We start from the raw sequence: 8,431 nt of genomic DNA on the forward strand, positions 1-8,431 counted from the left end.
TGAGAAATAGAACACGTTCATTCTCAGATGTCATCATGATTTTCAAGTGCACTTGCTTCTTTGAGAATCCTTGCTTTGAACCAGCCTGTATGAGCTCTGTCCCGTCCGACTGTTTGTGACCCTGCTTGTCAGGCTCCTTTTGTCAATGGGATTCTCCAGGCAAAAATACTGGAGTGGGTTGCCATGCCCTCATTCAGGGGATCTTCAGGACCCAGGGATTGAACCTATGTCTCCTGCATTGCAGGCGGATTCTTTAACTGCTGAACTTGGAACTAGATGGATTCCAAAATAATACTAGGTCCTAACATTCCTATTGGGACTTCCCTAGTAATTCAGTAGTAAAGAATCCACCTGCAATACAGAAGACAAGGAGATGTGGGTTTGATCCCTGGGTTGGGAAGATCCCCTGGAGAAGAAAATGGCAACCCACTCCAGTATTCTTGCCTGGAGAATCCCACAGACAAGGGAGCCTGGTGGTCTATAATCCATGGGGGTCCCAAAAGAGTAGGACAAGACTTAGTGACTAAACAACAACATCCCTAGCTGATAATGAGGAAATAATAGCAACAGTTTTGCCTAATGACAAAACCACAGCAAACACGTAGAGGAAAAAACCTGAACAAAACCAGTGCTCTTTGAGCAATAGGTTCATCCACCCTGAGACTGAAATCTCCCTCGATAGACTGAGCTGCTATAGGAAGCTCCCCGAGTGTGGATGAGGAAGTGAAGATTGGCGTCTCTAACTACCTGTGATGTGGCTGTAAAGTACCACAGTGATTGTGGAACAATTTCATCAACATCAGGATATGTGTGAGGCCTTTCCCCAAGTATTTGCCTAAGAAGTCATGCCCCTTTTCCAACAGTGCTGCCACTGCTTAAAACAGTTCCTGGAACTGCTTATTGGGGTTGTTGTGAAACCTCCGTCGTTGGTTTGGAAAGACCGACTTGGAGACAGTTCACATCATGGGGCTGGAAAGGACAGAGGCAAAGGCAGAAAGATTGATGAGAAGATATTGATGGCAGGAGTCCAAGAACAGGTGACAAGGTATGAGCAGTGGAGACAGAAGAGGGTGGATTCAGAGGCTTTGAGAAGTCAGAACTGAAAAGTGTAATGCTTGGATATGGAGGCAAAAAATGGTGGTGCGTCAGTTGTCTCTGAGAGGGACAAGTTGTCTCTGATGACATGGCAAATGAATTTTCTCCAATATTTGAAGAAAAGATGAAAGGGTTGCTTCTGGTGGAGATGTCAAGTGGGCATTGGGTCTGGAGGTTAAGAAGGAGATTGTTACTGGAGACCGATCGTTACTTATGCATGGAACAAACATCATAAAATACCTATAGTAACAGCTGGTGGTTAGTAAGCACCTGTTGTGCTGTGGACAGTGCTGAACCCCTCTGTGTGCTAACTTATCCTCACAAAACTGGAAAGTGTGCGTGCTTTCATCACCTGCATGTTGTAGATGGAGATAAATGGTTTGAAAGGGCAGATTGTACCAATCTTCATCCCCAGTTAAGGCTGAATTAAGCGAACGATAGTAGGGAGCAAGAAGAAATAAATGAAAACATCAATGTTATTATCGATGAAATCAGAATGCAATATGGAGGTTAGATTTGGGCTCACAGGTGCTCCCCTGACCCTCAGGCCTTAGAGCAGTGTCTCTCGTGGGCTGGTCTGAATTTGTGGAGCAGTCACATTCACCTAGACTGCTGCCTCCCACTGGTTTCTCAGGGCTCTGGTCCTAATACGTTTGGTCCTGTATGATGGCTTCTGACGACTTTGAAAAGGTTTTTTGATCTCTGGTTGCCGAAGGTGAGTTTACAAAGCAGGATTGAATTCCTCGGAGACAGGCTCCAAGCTGATCATTTCAAGAGAAACAAGCCCTTGGCAGGCAGGAGTGGGCTGGGAGTCAGGGTTCTGGCGGCCAACTGCCAGATGTTCGGAGTGGACCTCAGGAGCTTTGAGACCTAGAGGCTCCCTGTGCAAAGTGTGGTCTCTGCACCCACATCTTCAGTACCACCGGCACCCCCTCCCCCTGCTGCTAAGTGTGAACCTGCATTTTAACAGGGCTCCCCACGTGGTGGCCTGCATGCACATTAAAGTTTGGGAAGCGCTGCTGGAACTGTACCCAGGGGCTGCCTTATACATGAAGGAGAAGCTTGTTTTTCTCCTGGTTGCCCCCTGGTCTCGGGAAACGTTGATTAATATTCTCCTCCCTGCAGAGGCCTTCCTGCTCTAAAGGCTGCCAACCAGCCCTTCCTTCGATCACTCATTATATCAACAATTTGTCCGTTATTTGGGAGCCGGGAGAAAAAAACCTTCTCAAAACATGCCCTGAAGCTCATGGGGCATATGTGATAACTTACTTAAACCAACCTGATACTTATTTCATTTCCCTGCATCATCCACTCCAAAGAGTTTTTTTAAAAGTAATTTCTGAAACCTTTGGATAGGCCATTTGTTTTGCTCTAAGACTTTCTCCCCAGAGAGATCTGTGATTATAACTGGAGTGAGAGAACTCTGTTATTAGAAATAATATTTGGTCCTGGAAGCCCCTAGAGGACTTGGGTGGAAGGGGGAATGGTAGCAAGGGCAGAGGGAGTTAGGGGTGAGCATGGGGAGAACAAGGGCTCTTGCTGTATCCTTAGTTCCCAAGTTGGTACTTTGAGAAAGAGGTAGACAAATCCAAGGAAGAATGAAGGTTCAGAATGTGCTCGTTCTCCTAGAACCGTGCTGTCTGACATGGACACTTGCTACATACAGCAGTTAAAACGAACATTTTGATCAAATTTACATAAATCTAAGCAAAATTATGTGAATTTACATTCACTTGCCCTAGCTACATTTCAGGTGTTCAATAGCTACATTTCCACCATCAGGAGAGTTCTGTTGTGCCATGCTATACTTGAAAGTCATGTGGACTTGAAAGGCATGTCAGCTGCTAAGATGCAGTACTTTATTTTTAATTCACAACTGAACTGCACAGGAAGGGGCCTGAGGGTATGCATGGTTTTCCCTAAGCCTAGGTGGTTGTACCTTTTGACTCTGTGATGCTTTAAAAGATAGAAAGTAAAACAAGGGTTGGACTTCCCCAGTGGTCCAGTGATTAAGACTCTGGACCAGTGCAGGGAGCGTGGGTTCGATCCCTGATCAGGGAACTAAAATTCCACATGCTGTGCGGTGCAGCCGAAAAAAAAAAGGCAAAAAAGAAAGCGAACAAAGATATCTGTGTCCATTTCCTCTTGAAGTGGCAAGAAGCTGCGGGCCATGTACTGAGTCTGGGGCCAGAAGACCCAGTATCGCTGTCTGCTCTGTGTCCTACGGGACAAGTGCTAACACGACATACTGGAGAAGTGCTAACACCAGTGGTCTCTTTATGCAAGGACGGTGTCTGTCTCTGACCGGCAGTGTTCTTGTGTGTTGGAAAGGGCGACAGTGAATTCCGAATTGCATATGGGACTTGGAAGACGGAACACTTCATGACTGCTCATTTAGTTAAAGCAGCGACAAAATTAAACAACAACATTGACAGCAAAAAATGCACTCATCTCCCTGCACTTCCCATAATCTGTGTATTATTCCCTTTAGAAGAGGACTCAGGGGTGAACATGGCATCAGTGAGCTTTTTTAATGGTATCAAAATATGATGCCATAAAGTTTAGTGTTGCTAAACTTAAAAGTATTGCTTTTTAACAGGTCTGAAATAAACCCTGATGCTGGCTGTTTTGCATAACAAAACCTTAGTTTGGCAATTCAGCAAAATGATATTTTAAGACACAATGGTATTTGCATTCTTGTATAGCTCAACATTTAATGTAAGGATTTGCACATATAAAGTGTGTCTGATTTCCTGCCTAAAATTCAAAGCACCTTGTCCTGTGGTTTTTCTCTGTCACTAAGGGGAAGTTTTTTCTTGTTACTTGTTAGTCAGCACTGTTGATTGGTTCTCCTTGTGTGTAAGTAAAACAGTGTCTAAGAAATAACCCTATGTCCTGTGGGCTGGTCTTTTTAATATACATAACACAAAATTTATCATTTCAACCATTTTCAAGTGTACGGTTCAGTAGTGTTTGGTGTGTATTCATGTTGCGCAATATGCAAGATGAACTTTTAAAAAAAATCCTCACTTTACATTTTTTTTTAAGTATGTATTTTTGGCTGTTCTCGTCTTCATTGCTGCACATGGGCTCTCCCTAGTTGTGGCGAGCAGGGCCATTCTCTAGTTGCAGCGTGCAGGCTTCCCGTTGCGGTGGCTTCTCTTGCTGGGGAGCACAGGCTTTAGGGTGCCCGGGCTTCAGCAGTTGTAGCGCTCGGGTTTAGTTGTTCTGCATGTGGAATCTTTCTGGACCAGGGATCAAACCTGTGGCCCCTGCATTGGCAGGCAAATTCTTATCCGCTGTACCATCAGGAAAGTTCGATGAACTTCATTTTGCAAAACTGTAGCTCTAAAACCAATAAACAACAACTCCCCAATCCCCACTCCTCCCAGCTCCTGGACACAATGATTCCTCGATTAATCTGGCCACTTTGATGCCTCGGGTAAGTGGAATCATATGGTGTTTGCTTTTTGGTGACTGGCATATTTCACTTTACAAAATGTCTTCAAGGTTCATACATGTAGCATGTGTCAGAATTTTATTCCTTTTCCAAGGCTGAATAATATTCCACCTGGGAGTAGTTTTTGTCTAATTTTGAACTTTGTTCAGTTTCTGTTTCTGCTGTTACTTTCTAGTTCTAATGCATTGTGATTAGAGTTACCTGTACTCATTCTGCTTTTTGAAATGTATTGAGTTTTGTTTGTTTTTGTGGCCTTACCTCTGGTCATTTAAAAAATTAATGTACATTGGCTTTTAATAGCCTATCTCAATGTACTTCAAACTCAGCTGAGCTCACATTTTGTAGATGCTGTGAACACAGGTGCACACTTCTGAGTGACACTGAAGTAGATGAGAAAAGGGATGCACAAGTCAGGCTCAACAGTGAAAGGTTAGGATTGCAATACGTTTAAGAGGCAGTCACAATCCAGCCCCCATCTGTGACTGCTCAGTTCCCAGTCTGACACCTGCTTAACCCCCTTAGGCCTGGGGAAGTGGAGGTCACTTCTGGAGGACAGTGTCTTCCCATACTCTTCTAAGTAAGCCCTGCAAATACCGATCCATCTGAAAACCTGGATGTTTTCCCAAAGCACATACAGGAGAGAGTGGTTGTTCACTATAGTTGAGTCAGTGTGGAATTTACAGCTCTGGTTCACTTTGAAAGCTTAGAATGTGCTTATAAACCTTCATTTCCCTACATTTCCTCAAATACACGATCAGGGTACAAATGACCTTGTCCCTGAGCTGGGGAGAAGCAGAAGAGCAGCTCTGAAGCTGTCTTCCTTCTGGGAAGCTCCTGTCTTCCTAGGAGGTTTATATGACAATGCAATGGAAATCTACTACATATTGCCTAAGTGAAAGACCGGGAACAACCTAGACGTCCATCCACGGATTCTATCCATCCTGGCAACACCTGCGCCTTGGGGTACGGTGTGCCCCGCACCCAGCGTGGAGGGCCCTCCCCTGCTCACCCTGCTGCAGGCTGGTCGTCCGTCCATCTTCCTACCAGGCTCCGTCCAAACCCAGCCAGGCCGGCTCCAGCCTACCCTCCCCACTCAGCCCTCCTCTGTCACCCACGGTGCCGATGTGTGCTTGGTCTCATGTATTTTCCACCTCCTTGCCGATTTCTTCCTGTGTCTTGTTTTTGCCCCTTAGCCAGAATCTAGACTTCTTGAACCATGTCTTCCGCCCAGAATGAAGACTGCTTCCTCAATCTGTCTCTGTCTCTCTCTGTGTTTCTCTCTTCCCCTCTCATCTCTAGCTGCCTGTGGACCACAAACCCCAGCTCCCCACGCCTGGCACCCACACCGGCAGGATGAGCCTTCACTCTGGAAATGACCGCCTGATAGCCGGGTATGGGAAAGGGGAGGCATTGGGGAGGACCTTCCAGGGAACAGGATCACACCCTGTTCTCAGAATCCAAAGTTCTGGGTTTAAGTCTTGCCTCTGTTGTATTTAGGCTGTGTGACTTAGGGCAAGTTACTTGATGTCTCTGAACTTAACTTCTGTTGTGCCTGCTCTCCTGAAGGACCACAGCGAGAGTCAGGTTGGTGTGGTTGGTGAGCTGCCCAGCGCCCACACCTGCAAAGCTTTCCTGCTCCCTGGGCTCTTCACGACCTCTTGACTGGAGCTTATGGAGAAGGAACCTAGAGAGAGCCTCACATCAGATTCGGAGCTGCAGCGAGGTCTGTGGAGGGGGAGGCACTGGCTGGGAAGGCCCCGAGTGCCTGCGGACCCACCATCCCTGGTGACTTGACCTACATGTCCTTGGCATCGGCTTCTATCTGAGTCAGTGGATGTGCTGATTAGTTGTACTTGGTGAGCCAGAGGCGCAACCAAAATATGTTGCACTGTGGGATTTAAACAAATTAACAGAGCTCTGTGGTGATGAGTGTGGAAACACGTTTCGGTTTTAGTTTTCAACCATTAACACATATGCTCTGAAAGCCAGTCTGGGAAAATGTGCTTGTCGATGGCATGGAAGCTGGGTGTTGTCCCTCCTCCTTAGTGCTGATGGGGGAGACAGGAGGGTGGCAGCTGTCATCCCCTGGGGGGCAGGCAGTGGGTGGAAAGGGCTTTGGATTCATGAAGGTTTGACCTCAAAGGAGCTGCGTGACCTTGGGCAACTTACTTACCTTCTCTGAGCTTCAGTCTCTCACCTGTAAAGTGGGGGAGCTCCTTTACAGGGTCTTGTGAAGTTTAAATCAAAGTGTCTGGGACCTCACCCGGTACACAGTGGGCCTCCAGTCAGTAAAACCTGTCATTTCATACAGTCAGGCTGCTGCTGCTGCTGCTAAGTCGCTTCAGTCATGTCCGACTCTGTGCGACCCCATAGACGGCAGCCCACTAGGCTCCCCTATCCCTGGGATTCTCCAGGCAATAACACTGAAGTGGGTTGCCATTTCCTTCTCCAATGCATGAAAGTGAAAAGTGAAAGTGAAGTCGCTCAGTCGTGTCTGACTCTTAGCGACCCCATGGACTGCAGCCTACCAGGCTCCTCCATCCATGGGACTTTCCAGGCAAGAGTACTGGAGTGGGGTGCCGTTGCCTTCTCCGATACAGTCAGGAATGGGATACAAAACGAAATCACTGTTAACGCTGGGGTTTTCTGTTACAGCTGAACTTAATCCCAGCTAATGCACTTGTCTTACAAATAAATTCCCCACATTGCTTAGAAAAGGAATCCAAAGTTACAAACCCCTAACTTCCTACACATGGCCTAGCCTCTAAGCCTGTTTTGCATTTTTCTGAAATAACTACCACTCTCTCAGTGAACATTCTCAGCACTCTTTAACAGTCAGTTTTCAAAGCCCTTATAAAAAAAGCTATGTCTCTCAGTTTTGGCCAGAGGGGCAGAAGCAGAAATGTTAGACATGTTCTTAAAATGAGAGGGGGTGTCCATCACTCTTTCTGCACTGTTTATACTTACATTTATGGCGCCAAATATGTAGTTTTCTCCCTGCCAAGCCAGCCAGTTCTCTAATTCTCCAGACACCCACTGGGTGTCCTACAATTTAGCTCAGTTCTGACACTGACTGTTTGGAGTTTTTATTTGTATTCAAAAATTATACAGTGAAAGGACTTCCCTGGTGGTCCAGTGGTTAAGACTCTGCACTTCTAGTGTGAGGGGCATGGGTTCGATCCCTGGCTGGGAAACTAAGATCCCACATTGCTGTGTAGAATGGGCAAGAAAATACTAAAAAATTAAACAGTGTAACAGTGCAGATGGTGAGTTGTAATATTTATGTTTGACATATGCAAATGTTAGATCAATCAATGTTTTAATACGTAAAAAGTTTTTGTTGTTAAGTCACTGCAGTTGTGTCCGACTCTTTGCGGCCCTATGGAATGTAGCTTGCCAGGCTCCTCTGTCCAAGGGATTCTCCAGGCAAGAATACTGGAGTGGGTTGTCATTTCCTCTTCCAGAGGATCTTCCTGACCCAGGGATCAAACCCATGTCTCATGTCTCCTGCACTGGCAGGAGGGCTCTTTACCATTAGTGCCACCTGGGAAGCCTGTGATTCACTGTGGATATCAAATATGCTGAGTGAGGAGAGGTGCTCAAAATAGTTGAGAAATCAGGGGAAACTGGGCTGTCGCAGGCCAACTGGCCATCTCATTAATGAGCAAAGGTCAAAGGATGAATCTTAGGGAGCAGTTCTTCTTTTCCCAGAGGCTAGAAAAGACCAATCGTGGGATAGGGTGGAGGCGAAAGGAAACACTGGTCGGGGATAAGGACCACCAGAGGCAGGAGGAGCCTAAGGATGACCTGATACATTCTTCAAAAATGTGCATATCATTTAGTAAAAGTGCAATACTAATGTATGTGCAATTTTTC

This window comes from Bos indicus x Bos taurus, chromosome 23, assembly GCF_003369695.1.
Source record: "Bos indicus x Bos taurus breed Angus x Brahman F1 hybrid chromosome 23, Bos_hybrid_MaternalHap_v2.0, whole genome shotgun sequence".
NCBI classification, from domain to species: Eukaryota; Metazoa; Chordata; class Mammalia; order Artiodactyla; family Bovidae; genus Bos; species Bos indicus x Bos taurus.